Below are 4,811 nucleotides of genomic sequence, written 5' to 3'. Positions count from 1 at the left end.
ATGTACTAGAAATGTGCATGAGTTTGATCTCTATGGGACGGTTGGATGATGAAGGCTATTCCATAAGCTTTGGAAAAGGAGGCTGGAAAATTAGCAAAGGAGCATTGGTCATGATTATAGTACCCAAGACAGGAACGTTATATACATTAAAGGAAATGATAGGAAAATCATATTTAGTTGTTGTCACAAAAGAAGGAAATTCAACAGATCTGTGGCATAAGTGCTTGAGTCACATGAGCGAGAAGGGCTTAAAAATCCTTGTTGGTGAACATTTATTGCGAGGTTTGAAATCCTACAATCTTGATCTTTGTGAGTATTGTATATATGGCAAACAAAGAAGGGTTTCATTTCTTAGAGGTGGCCATGACAGAAATAAAAATTTGTTAGAATTGATACACTTAGATGTGTTTGGGCCTGTTAACATCAAGTCATTAGGAGGAGCATCATATTTTGTAACATTTATAGATGATGCATCCAGGAAAGTTTAGGCCCACCCTATGAAAAATAAAATTGAAGTATTTGAAACATTTCAAAAATTCCATGTTGTTGCTGTAAGAGAAACTAACAAGTTGCTCAAGTGTTTGAGAACAGATAATGGTGGAGAAATTGCTCAAATGCATTCAAGGAATATTGTAACAGGTTTTGCATAAAACATGAGAAGATTGTGCCTGGTACTCTTCAACATAATGGTGTCTCAGAAAGGATGAATCGCCTCATTATGGAAAAAGTGAGAAGTATGTTGTTCAATTCTGGTTAGGAGAAGCATTTTTGAGCAGAAGTTGTAAGGACAACTTGCTATCTTAAAAATCGATCTCCAAGTACAACCTTGGATGGAAACATCACTAAAGAAGTTTGGAGTGGTAAGAAGTTTAATTATTCTCGTTTGAAAATTTTTGGAGGTGAAGCATTTGTACATATTCCCAAAGAAAATAGAACTAAGTTAGATGATATATCCATGAAATACATTTTTCTAGGATATGCGGATGAAGAATTTGGTTATCATCTATGGGATCCATTCAAACATAAAATTATTAGAAGCAGGGATGTTATATTTATTGAGTCAGAAACGTTTAAGAGGATTATAGTTGAGATGGAGGTCAAGAAATTTATTCACAGGTTTGAAAAACAACATGAAGACATCCCACCAATGCAAGAAAATGAACAACAAATTCAGGAGTAGGAAGGATATCAAGTGGAAAATGATGAGCACCAAGAAGAAGGAATCTTGCAGTAACCTTTACAGGAGATTCAACCTCATAACGCACCGCCACAATTGATTCACAGATCTTGTAGGCCTCATAATCCTTCACAAAGGTATCATCCTTCAAGCTATATTTTATTGACTGATGAAGGTGAGCCTAATTGTTTTCAAGAGGCTTGTAAAGTTGAGCATAGTAAAGAATGGAAGAAAGCAATGGAGGAAGAAATTAAATCTTTTCCAGAAAATAAAATGTGGGAGTTAGTAAAGCTCCCGAAAAGTAGAAAGGCTCTACAAAACAAATGGGTTTATAGGATTAAGCATGAAGGTGATGAAAAGAAGGAGAGGTGTAAAGCAAAGGCTAGTGGTGAAGGGATTTTCCCAAAACAAAGGTATTGATTTCGCTGATATTTTCTCACCTTTTGTCAAAATGTCATCCATTACGGTCATTCTTGGTCTTGTTATTGCTTTAGACTTAGAATGTGAACAAATAGATGTAAAAAATGCTTTCCTTCATGTTGAATTGGAGGAAGAAATTTATATGGAGCAGTGAGAAGGCTTCATAGAAAAAGGCAAAGAAGACTTTGTTTGCAGGTTGAAGAAGAGTCTCTATGGGTTGAAACAAGCACCTCGATAATGGAACAAGAAATTTGATTCATTCATGTTGGAAGATGGTTTTCACGGGTTGGAAGCTAACCATTGCGTTTATATCAAGAGGTATGATCAAAGAAAGTATATAATATTATTATTATATCTGGATGGCATGTTAATTGTTGGGAATGATAAGAATATGATCAATAGGTTGAAGAAGGATTTGGGCATCAAGTTTGCAATGAAGGATTTGGGTCAAGCACAACAAATATTGGGCATGAGGATCACATGTGATAGGAAAAACAAAAGGTTGTGGTTGTCACAAGAAAAATATATCAAGAAGGTGCTTGACAGGTTTAATATGAAGGATGCCAAGCCCATTGGTACACCCCTTGCAGCGCATTTCAAGTTCTACTGAGTTATGTCCTAGTGATGATAAGGAGAAGGAATAAATGAGTAATATTCTTTATGCTTCAGTAGTTAGTAGCTTGATGTATGGCATGGTATGTACACGAATAGACATTGCATATTCAGTGGGAGTAGTGAGCAGGTTCCTTGCCAATCCAGGCAAGCAAGATTAGCAATAAGTAAAATGGATTTTGAGGTATCTCAAGCATACTAGTCATTATTGTTTATGTTTTGGTCATAATGAGAATGTGCTTGAAGGATTTACATATGCAGATATTGATGCAGATATCGACACAAGAAAGTCCACTACAAGTTATTTATACACATTTGCAGGTGCACCGGTATCTTGGGTGTGAAGGTTACAAAGAATAGTATCTCTCTCTACAACAGAAGCAACATGCATAGCTACAACATAAGCTTGTAAAGAGATGTTGTGGATGCAGCGATTCCTAGTAGAGGTAGGAATAAAGTAGAACAAGTATGTGTTATATTGTGATAGTCAAAGTGCCATTCACTTGGAGAAAAAGTCAGCATTTCACTCAAAAACCAATCACATTGACTTAAGATACCATTGGATCCAGCATGTGTTGGAGGAAAGAAAATTATCCTTGGAAAATATCTATACAAATAAGAACCCTATCGATATGCTCACTAAGATTCTTCCAAGAAATAAACATGAGTTATGTAGAGGTATGGTAGGACTTGGTGTGACTTGATTCAAGGCTCTTAATTTGATTTCAAGTGGGGGAATGTTAAATGTTAAACCAATGAAGACGTCAGTGCCGAATGACAACACCATCCGACACTGACTACTGCCCACGCCGAAATATACATCCTATTACACCGTCCACTCACTCCACTGTGCAATCATGTATTCCACATGACATAATTGTAGAATTCTAGAGATTCCCTCATCTATAAATTTATAATCTCTCCTCTTCCTGAGCAATGTAAGCCAAGGCAAGGCTTGTGTGTAATAAAAGTCTTTTCTCCATCATTGTCTTGTGCTCTATGTGTGTCTTCTACCTTGTGTTTTGTTGTCTCCTCATGTTTTTGTTGTATTTACCATAAATTTGTTCCTCTGAACCTATCAAGTTTGTGTGGAGGATGAATCAATCTCCACACCTCCCCACAATTCAGTTGAAAAGTATGCATGATAGCTAGAGCCAATGATGTCAAGGTTCTTGGCATAGACTTCATTATACATAGTTCCTCCTCACTAGGGCCCTTTGGCACTCGAGCATTTGGCCTCTTAGTGGTGGCCACACTATGCGTGTTGGTAATATTCATCTCTACAAGGCTATTTTTCATTGTTGTCTATTATCATAAATTTTTGTTTACCTTTGCTTTTGTTCGTGTTTGGGTTTATATTTCCTTTCTTAGTATCATTGTATCGTTCTATTTTTGTATTTTGTGTTGTCTTATTGATGAACATATTTTCTAAGTTTATGGATCAAGTCCATGCCCTTGATTTGATTCACTGCATAGTGTGCCTGGCCCTTTCCAGCTCAAATTCAACCTTTCTAGGCTTTCCTGGAACTTTGATTGAGCAAACACTTCCCTCTTTGTATGCCCTCTCACTCATAATTTATCGCTCACCATTCCAGCTAAAATTTTCATAGCCTTCATGGCCATGAATTCTCTATAATACTATCCTATTCCTAGCCCTTTGTCGATGATAATCTCATAGACATATGCCTCTCTGCCACTTGATCTCCTAATTTTTCCAACTTGGAAATTGTCTTTGCCAACTAAGTATTCAAAGCACTTTCACCCAATCTCAATTCCTTTGTTATCATCATTTATGTCTACATTCCCCATAATAGACCAGTTCCTAGGTGTAAGGGTGGTAAGCATGTTTGAACCATTACCTCTTCTATGATTGACAATGATGCCACCTCATTTTTACAACCTCGAGCCCAAGCTCAAGCTCATAGCTCCTCTTCCCATCACTGGGAGATTATTCCTAAATTGGTTCGTCGGGAAATTGAACATGTGCAAGTTGATGTGTGCTATAATTTGAGCTCCATCCCGGACACCCATGTTGACTTGCACCCAAGAATGGATTCTTGATACAAGAATCTCCTCTCGATCCCAATTTTCTTGGTATATGCAAGTTGAAAATGTGTTTTAGAACACAAATGTCCTCATACAAGCCATACTGTAACACCCCCACCCCACATCTACCCAATTTCACTGGCTTGCGAAGGTAAACATGAGACAAATAGTTACTGTGACATGACCCGACCTCCAAGATTTAGTTATGGAAGTGGGGTCAACAACTAAAAACTCAGAGACATCCCTCAAGTCTTAACACTCAAAGAACCACCCTAGGTGACCAAACCCTAAGTTGGATAGTTTTTTTAGTTAGTTGTGCCCACAACCGCATGCACAATCCTGCAAGGGTATGGTTATGACCCTCCAACCACACGCACAAGCTTGTAAGAGTGCGGTTATAGCCGAAAATCATTAATTCAGAGGGTGCAATCTCAAGTTCTGAGCCACAGTTCCAAGGCAACCTCCAAACTACTACCCAAAACTTCCTAAGACTTTCCAGAATGATAAATGACTTAATGAAAATGTTATTCAATGAAAAAATTGAACAAGAACTTGA

The sequence above is a fragment of the Pinus tabuliformis genome, chromosome 4_2, assembly GCF_031772625.1.
Source record: "Pinus tabuliformis cultivar Carrire ecotype Pingquan chromosome 4_2, CPIR1, whole genome shotgun sequence".
Lineage (NCBI taxonomy): Eukaryota > Viridiplantae > Streptophyta > Pinopsida > Pinales > Pinaceae > Pinus > Pinus tabuliformis.
The sequence above is the reverse complement of the archived record's forward strand: the minus strand, read 5'-3'. Positions refer to the sequence as shown.